Here is a 9,353-nt window from a genome sequence, read left to right on the forward strand (position 1 = left end):
CTTCTTGGAATCCAAGCAGCTGAGCAAAAGCATCCTCTTGTAGCACTCCCTCTCTAAGCAGTCAGCATCCAAGCTCACTGTTTGGGGTTATTTTATTTATTTTTTTTTTTTTTTAGCTTTCCCTATTGTGCTGACAAACTGAACGGCCAAAAGCTGGAGAAGAGCTTTTTAGTGAGGGACCAGTTGATAAAAGTTATGATCATACATTATGTGTATCTGTTTGCCAGCAGCTGGGTGAAGCACAGCACATCTTCATTCTCTCCCCAGGAGGTTAAACCTCCAATTCTACTGGGCAAATACCTGACAAAATGCAAAGAGCACCACTGAAGGTTAAGTATTACTTGAGCTGGATGCTCATTTGATGAGAGTTTATGGTCTGTATCTTAACTAAAGAGCCAGTTAAAGCAGGAGAGGATGAGATTTTACTCAGCCAGATAGTTACATTTCTATTGCTGGGGTGATAAAGACAATTATCTGGATGGAACATGGTCTTAAACCCTGCAATTCTGCATCAGATTAAACCTCATATCTTGGCTATGAGCATGCCTTGATTTCTAGGTCTGGTTTGTGTTCCTCAAGTCCTGTTGCTGGTGTCACAAGCCACACATCCCTGCTGAGGGTGGCTGAGTCCCCTCCAAGACCAGAATGGGGAGAGAGATCATGGGAGGCTGCAAAAAAAAAACATAAGCAGAGGTTGTAATAATTTTCCAGGGGCTGTGAAAGCATCTTTGTGCCTGTCCCTTCACCTGGGAGCTTGGGGTAGCTGTGTGGATTCAGCCTCCTGCATTCCCTTGGCCTGGGCTTGCCTGGAGCCCTCAGCATGGGGGGCAGCTCTGCTTTGGGGTTTCTGTAGGTTTGCCCTGTGTCTGTCTGACTTTTTCGTGGCTTTTGTCTGCTGCTTTCAGTGAGCTGTAAAGCAGATCCTAAATCCATCCAGACAGAAAAATATATTGGGTTGGAGTGCTTGCACTATCCTTTTTTTTTTTTTTTTTTTCCTTTTAATGTCTCACTAAAAGAAACAGCAGAATTTAAACCACTTCTTTTCTTGCATTTAGCTGTGCTTCCCATCCCATCCCCTGTGTCTGCAGGGTGTGGGAGTGTGGAGAGAGCAAGGAAAAAACATCAGGAGTGAAAACTCTTCTCTAAGGTGGTGCTGATGGGTGGCATCAGGAAAATTACAGCCGGGGGATGGCACTCTCCTCCCAAAAGCCCTGCTCCCTTTGGACTTCCCTTTCGATTCTGTCTCCAGCTGGGTGGTGCCTTTGTGGAGCTCAGTTACTCCTGGGCAAAACAGCTCCAGGCTTTTTTCCAAATCCCAAAAGCCTGACTTGCTGACTGGGAACCCTTTTCAAATGTATTTACTGTGGCAATCCTGAGGTGGAAAAGGTTGCAATTTGGCACTTAGACTTCCTTTATGTTTTACATAATTAGGAAGAGAGGTTTGATAAAAACTAAAATAGGGTGATGTTTTCTTAAGAAACTCCCCGGGAAGTTCCCTCAGCCTAATGCTGATGATGGGTTTTATGTTCCTGCTGGAAACCTGACTCACAGAAATAATGGTGTAATTCTTTGTTTAGGTTTAATGGTCTCAACCTTGAAGATGGAAAGTGGAAAAAACAGTGGTGAATAAAAGAATAAGAAGACTTAATGGAAAATATATGAATGCAGCAGAGCTTACTTTAATTTCACTGCCTGATCTCATTTTGGTAAGGTAGAAAACAGCCTCCCCAGCACCAGGTGTTGTATCAATCCTTTAAATATCAATATTCTAGCTTTTCAACTTAGTGGAAGGGGAGGTGGTTAGTTAAAAGCAGTTAATTTGGGGCTAATTACACAAGAAAGGAGGAAAAAAAAAGTGCCTGCCCTGCACTAAGTTGTGATTCTGGTATAGAAAATCCTTTTCAGCCTTGCAGCTCCAAACCTGGGCAGCACTGATGTTTGGGATCAAGTCTGAGAATCCAAGACAGGGACCAGATTCACCCACTGTGAAAAAGAGAAGGATTAATAACTTGCTGGCTTCTGTCTTCCTGGTCTTAACCATGCTCAAAGGTGAGGTAGGAGACCCCATGGGGTGGATTTCATCACCTCTAAGGCACAGATTTTTCTTCTAGCAAAGCAGAAGGCTCTGTTCATCTTGGTGCTCTGGGCTGAGCCCTTGCACTCCACAGCTTGTCAGACAATCTGCAGCTTTTAGGAGCTGAGCAGCAAGAGAGCATCCATTCTTAATTACTTTTTCATCAATGTCCAAGGAGGATGGCTGAGCTCCTAACTAAGTTAATTGCACAATAGATGAGGGCTGTGCTCTGAACCACAAGGAGTATTTCACTGCTGAAAAACTTTGGAGCAATTGCTTTTTTTTTTTTTTTTCTTTCTCCTTTTTTATTTAAAACTAATGTAAAAAAGAATTTCAACTTCAATCCAATCTAAAAGAAGCAGTGCTTAAAGAGTCACTATCCAGAGCAAGTGAAAAATTCCAAATTGAATTACTGCAGTCTGCTGAATTGTGGTGCTTTTGTGAGAGAGACTTCAATTGTCTCCTCCTGAGAGGCAGCAGCTTAAATCTGCTCTCAGCAGTACTTTTTCCTCTGTGTGCATGGGTATCAGTTCAGTTTTGTCATTTTAACAGCCCTCTGGAACGTGGGGCAAGGGCTTAGGTTGGGAAAACAACATGGAAACAGGGAACTACATCAGACTTCTGGACTCAGCTTGGGTTTGCAGAGTGTTTCTGGGCCTGTTGGTGTCAGCAGCATCTTGAAACAATTGGGTGGCAATTTGTGCCTCCAGGTTGGGGTTGGGGAATGCAGCCTGCAGGATTTGCCCCCTTTCTCTCTCCTCCCTGCTGCTGTGTTTGCTCAGGACTGTGCTCAGCATCTGGCCTGAAAGAGAGAAGATTGCTCTGCTGGGCAGGGGCAAAGGCAGCAGGGGAAGAATTCTGTAATATTCCTCATCAACCTTCACCCAAGTTCCTTGAGAAGGAAAACAGAGCATTATTTGCACTCACTGGAGAGCACATGAAGGGCTGGGAAGTGCTCAGGCTCTGCAGAAGTGTTTGTGCCATGGCACGGAGACTTTTTCCAGCTCTGCAGTCTCAAAAGTGTAAGGAAAATATGGAATTTAAGCACCACTTGGAAACCTAGGGAGTGAGGAGTAAAGGGGAACAGCTTCAAGCTTGTATACCTGAGAGTGTCATCTCCCAACAGCCCAACCTGTGAGCCAGGTGCTTGCCCTCCTTGACATTCCAGAGTCCTGTTGGACTCCAGAGGAGTGCTGGGGACTGGTGAGGAAAGTGGGACCAGGGAGCTCTGTTAACAGCAACTTCTCCTAAATCCAGTGCTGGGCCAACAGGAGAGAAAACCAGTAGCTGAAATATTGTTCTGTGGGGAGCCAGGGCACAAAACAAACACTGATTTTTTTTTTTTCTTGGGGAGCTGTAGTTGCTTGTTGATGGAGGACTGACAGGTTCCTGGTGGGAGAATGGACTCTGGGGCTGATCTGAAAACTAAGCAGGCAATTAGAGGCTGCTAGGTCAGGGGAGTATCACACATCAGGCTCCTAAGGGCTGTGGTTTGCAGGTTTCAAACAGGACTTAACATGTAACTCTTTAGAGATAGAAAGCAGATTTTTTACCCTCTCATACAGGCAGGGTGATTGCTCTGACTTCCTGGCTCTGCCCTTTTCTTGTACAGTGCAGTTCCCACTGCCTCAGGCACTATCTGGGAGGCCTGTCTGATTATTCTTGCTTTTACCAGCATCCCAGTAAATATTGTTTGAAGACAAGGGATATATTCCTGATATGCTCTTTTACAGCACACCACACAGCTCTTTACTGCTGGGTGACACAAAGTCCAGGACCATGACCTTTGAAAAGCTCTCACTCTCCCCTAAGGAATTTCACTCATAAATCACTGACTTTTTTTTTTTGCTGCTTGCTGCAGGTAAGAACAAGTCCCCAGCCTAATTTTTAATTTTTTTTTAATAGTGTCCTATCTAGGGAAGGATCAAGTGGTGGTGGCTCTCACTTCATCTGTGTCCCAAAAATTAGAATCTATTTAAAATCTTGGTACTGGAGGCTTCCATTTCCTTCAAAACTGACCTGGAGCAATTTTCAAGCTAATTTAGGGTTTGATTTATGAAAATCCTGCCAGCTACATGATCCCCTTTATGCCTTATGTACTTCCCATGCCATATGGCTAAAAATGCCCCTTCTGAAGACAATGAGATGAAGAAGATTTTTGCCTCTCCAAAACAAAACTTGATTTCAAGGTAAATTGGTAAATTTCAAGGTAAATTGAAAAAAAAATTCAGTGAATGCTTGCTGGAAGGGCAGGTTTTGCTCCTGCTGGAGGTAAATCTCTGCTGTCATAATTTTACCAAAACAGATGCTGGTCCTGCTCACAAGTGCTCTGACTCCTGCCTTGTTTCTAAGAATGCTGCTCTTGTTAAAGGAGCTAAATCAGGCTGAAAACAAGTTTTACAGCTGAATCACAGGGAAGAGATGGCTGGAGATACTTGTTCTTGTTTACCTTTAAACCCCTTTGTAACTGCAAAGGTTTTGAATGAATTTTCTTGAGCAGTGATGGCTTGAAGAGATAAGGGCTTTCTTTAAAAGCCCTGACAGTAAACAAAAAGCTGGTTATGACCAGTGTGGAAACAGGACCTGTCCTGTTGGAGCAAAATCCTGTTCTAACCAGACCTGCAGTTCTTGGGCTCCCGGAACACTCTGAGAGAGCAGACACACACAAAAAAAAAAAAGGCAAAAAAGAACTTTTTTTTTTTTTTTTTTTTTATGTCCATCAAAGGACCAAGGGTTCTGATAAGCTTCTTGTGCTAATGGTGTTTCCCTTATCTAAAAGGAAAGGATTTTTCCTGATGTTGCAAGGTGAAAACTGTAGCTGTGATGCATGCAAGAAACTGATTCTAGTTTGCACCAAGTATTTTTCTTGGTTTAGAGATCTTTGGGGCCTCTTCCTCTTAAAGCCAAAGCTCTAGGCTGATGCTAATAACCCAGTGGGTCTCTAATATGTGTTGTGGTACCTCCTGTGGAAGGCACTGAGCAAGGAGGGTGTCCTGAAGCCTTCATGCAGCATCCTTAGGCTCCTGGTGCCTTTTGTCAGGCTGGGGAAGAGAGGGAATTCCTGATTTTACAGAGCAGGAGCCTCCTTGCCCTCTGGCTTAGCTCCCAGCCAGTTTGCTTTCCAGTCTCTGTTCAGCACAAGAGGGATTATAGTGGGAGCTGGGGGGGTTCAGGGCTGTTCCTCCCACCAGCCAGCAGAGTTTTTCCTCCCCAAGCTTCTGCCTCTTGTGTCTGGGGAGCAGGAGGTGGGGCAGCTTGGAGTTTGCTTTTTATTTGATGCTCCCAGGGCTGCAGCTCCAGCCCTTCCCCGTGGCTCTGCCAGCACACATCAGGGTTTGCTTTCCTCTGCTTTTCCTGGGAGGTGCAGAGCCTGGGGTTGTGTTTCTGTGGAGGAAAACAGAGAGCCTGTGCCCTCAGACAAAGCTGGCATTGTGTGCTCTGCTCAAACAGGGACTTGGGGAGATGCTCTGAGCATCCCCTGGGCAGTGCTGGCTCAAAAATCCCCAGGCAGCTCCAAGGAGCTGAGGGAGGGAGCTTTGTCTCCAGGGGAAGGAGGAGGCAAACCCCTCCTCAGAGTTTCTTCCACTCTACTACCTGGTGGACTTGGTGTGGAGTGGTTCTGGAGTGTTGGGAGAGGGCAGAGAGGAGGATGGGATCCAGGAAGCAATAGGACAGAAACACCAGGGAAATGCTGCCCCTGCTGCCAGCTGATAGAGCTCTGGACAAAAGCAGGCAGGGGACCTTAAAGCTTGTTCATGCTGGAGAGGTTTTCTCTGTTTCCTTTCCTAGGTGGGTGTCCAAACTATCTTGGTTGAAAATATCTGCTTAGTAACCTCCTGGGGTTGTAGAACTGTCTTGTAACTGGCAGAGATGAGTTGGCAGAGATGTTTCCTCTCCAGGAACAGCTGCACCAGTTTTCAACCATGAGTACAAACTCTGCACAGTCCTAACAGATCCTGCCAGGAGGCTTTGGAGGAGGAAATCAGATTTTCTTAGCAGAGGCTGCTTGAAAGGAAGCAATGCAGTGCAGCACTCTCCTGGGGAGCTGATTTGTGTTTATTGGCATCATAAAAGTTGTTGGGTGGGCGAACCTTTGGTGGAAGTTTTTTTTCTGGAAGCTCAAACCTTTGGTAGAAGTTTTTCCTGGAAGCTCAGTTTCTACGTTTTCAGAGGATTTTTATTTTGTTCAACCCAGAGTAACCCTGGTCACCTACACTGAAAATTCCCAGTATTGCTCAGAGGGGGGTTTGGTGGCAATTTGACAAAATGTAGCAGAATTTTTCGTGCCAGAGTTAGCTCAGAAAGCTCTGGGGTGTCTGCCATCGTGTTCTGGACCATCCTTCCTTTCAGAAAACCTGCTCTTTGGCCCAACTTTGACGTGCCCTGAGGAGAGGAGTTGTTCTGCAGCAGCTTCCTGGGACAGCAGTGTGTGAGTGACACCGTGTGGTACAAAAAAGCTCAAAAATTCCACTTTGTCTTCAACATCTGCAGAATGAACACTGAACCAATCCAAAACCCTGAAATTTCATTGCTGTTTATTCCCTTAAGGCCAAAGTAGAAGCAGTGTCACTGGGTGCCTGTCCTGAGCTCCTTCTTTGCACATTTTAACAGCTCACAGCAGTGAAGGGGCAAGACACAAAGTATTAAAACATCAAAAAGAATCCTTTCTTTCTGAGTACCAGTCTCTGGATTACATTTTTCTAGCAGAACAAGAATCAGCTCAGCAGAAGTATTTGACATTTTAATTGCCTTGGTTGTGAATAATTTCAAATGCTCACACCACAGATGAAAAAAAAATGGGGATTGCTTTATTTTTTGTTGCAGATTATTTCCTCGTTCTACAACATGATTTCAGTAAGAAAAATGATTTCTGAGAGTGGTAGATAGAATCTTGTTATCTCTCATGCTGATAGGAGAAGGACTTCATGTTGAATAAGGAAAGGAAAAGCCCTAACATTGCTTTTAATTTTAGTTTGCAGCCTGTCAAAAACCTTCTACTTCGTGACAAATTCTCTGTTGGAAAATAGAACAAAGAGAACAAGTGAAGAGATAATATTTGAAAATCTAATTCAAAGCATATGCTGCCCTCAGATAACAGAGTGAGAGCTAATCTGGTTCTCCAGGTAAATAACCTTTCAGGGGATGCAGAGCTGAACACTGATTAAGAGGAACCAAGCGTGTAATTTCATGAGTTACCCCCATTCCCACTTCAGCTTCAGCAGGGAGAGTGCTTTAGCTAATTCCAAAAGGGAGACAAATGTCTGAGCTACTCTCTAATAGAACCTTTGTTATCTCCAGTGCTGATTTTTTTTTTTTTTTTTTTTAATCAAATTTTAATTCTCAGTAACAAGGCTTGAAGGCTTCTGAATTTTGGCAGAGCCCTGAAAGTGTGGAAACTGTAAGCACACCCCAAGGGAATGTGGGGTTTAGTTTGAGTTTGTGTTCCCTTGTGAGGTGAATATTTGCCCCACCATGACAACAGGTCCTGGAGCAGGGTTGGCATTTCCATGTCCTCAGGTTGAAGGATAGTGAATACAAGATTATTTTTCTCCATCTGAGTCAGGATTTTTTTATTTTTAGGTTTTTTTCCCTCTCCCCTCTATGTCCTTGGGCAGCCAGTCTCTTGGGCAGCAAACCCCACCTGTCTTGAGGCTGGAGGGAAGAGGGTTAGGAACTTCTCAAAAGTGTCATTTTCCCAAAATATATTTGGGAAAATATATGTAGCTATGCTGCTCTGTTTCTGTTGCAGTGCTGGGAGTGGTGTGTGCTGTATTTGTGATAAAATCCCAGCAGCTGCTGAGCAGGGAAACCTTTATTAGCAAATTATTATTATTCTAATAAAGCAACATTACTCCTTTTGAATTCTGTTTCCCCTTTCAGGAAGAATCAAAGCTGATTTGGGAAGAAATGGGGTTGTGACCTTAGGGGACTTTCTGAGAAAGTGTTTCTCATTTTAGTGCCACGTGATGGATAAAAGCTGCTCAAGGGGAAGGAAAATACAGCACCATTCATTTCCCCCCTATAAAACAACCTCCCACAAATCCCATTTCACATCTGTTTTCTTAACCCCATAGCCACCCTTCTTTAACTCTTGCAGTAATAATTCTCCTCCTGCAGAGGAGATTGATTAGAGCTGAATGATAATGAGGAACCTGATGTGGAAGTTTGGGGATCCCTAAAAGTCAGATTAATGAACAGGTGAGGAGATTAACACCTCTCCCCAAGTCAGCTCCAGGCATCTGTCAGGAGGCTGGGATAACAGCAGGCTGGGAGTTCAACCAGGGGTTCAATTAGGCAGCATACAGTCCAATTAACTGCCTGCAATTAGAATGAGTGCCTTAATTACTGGGTTTCTATTTTGCATCCTCTCTGCTCTCATCAGACAAAGCCTTCTCTGCATAGAAAGCTGGGCAGAAACATTTTGCTTTTCACCCTTGTTTCCCTACCATATGCTAATTTAAGATGGAGTTTTGGCAACTGATTATCTAGCTCCAATAACATAATAGAAAGCAACAAAAGCAGCACAGTTTTGACAGTTGTTTTGCTCTGCCTTTTGCCTTCCTTCTGAATGGCTGGGGATGTTTGCTAATCACATCCCTTTCATTACCATTGCTCCCAATTGCAAGTGTACATAAAATGGACTTTAAAGCCTCTTCAAATAAATTTTGTCTGGAGTTGCTTTCTTTTCCCTCAGTGCTTTGGTTAAACAGGGATGTTTTTCTGTCACTGCAGGCAGGAGGATTTTTTTTTTTTTCCCCCCCTCTCCCAGGGGGCAGCTGTGGAAGGTTTGTTTCCCAAGTGTTTCAGAAGGTAACAACACAATATCCTCAGCATCTTTGGTGTCAGATTTGGGTTTTGAAACCCCAGACCTCCCACACTGTGCAGGTTGCATTAGGATGGGTCTTGCTCAAGACCCAGCTTTGACTTTAAAGGTGTCAAATGGGGTGATCCCCATCTTTTTTTAGGTGATCTGCTCCCCTGCCTTCATTTCTCTTGGGAGGACTTCTGCAGGGCTTTTACATTTGCAAACCTCTCTCAAGTTGAGGAATGATTTGTTTATTGATGCTTTTTGGGTACCATCCCAGTGCCCTCAGCCAGAGGAGCTCCCACCAGGCAAATATTTGCTTTACAAATTGAGTTAAACAGGATGGAGAGACTGAAGTATTTTGTGCTCTAATTGGGGTAAATGATCAGATTATGGAGGTAAATCTCCACGGGAGAGGTTACTTAGCTCTTTGCCTTACCTTAATGTGTGCTCAGAAGTAGGAAGGGAAGGATA

General features: G+C 44.2%; 1 long non-coding RNA gene across 1 annotated transcript; it reads left to right on the plus strand.

Annotated features, from left to right (window-relative positions):
• The first annotated feature begins 5,866 nt into the window (after positions 1–5,866).
• Positions 5,867–8,749, plus strand: LOC139806792 (uncharacterized). The gene is made up of 3 exons (XR_011730349.1): positions 5,867–6,503; positions 7,047–7,197; positions 8,172–8,749. It is a non-coding gene; the product is annotated as an uncharacterized lncRNA (long non-coding RNA).
• Positions 8,750–9,353: the final 604 nt, after the last annotated feature.

Source organism: Heliangelus exortis, chromosome 23 (assembly GCF_036169615.1).
Source record: "Heliangelus exortis chromosome 23, bHelExo1.hap1, whole genome shotgun sequence".
Classification (NCBI taxonomy): domain Eukaryota; kingdom Metazoa; phylum Chordata; class Aves; order Apodiformes; family Trochilidae; genus Heliangelus; species Heliangelus exortis.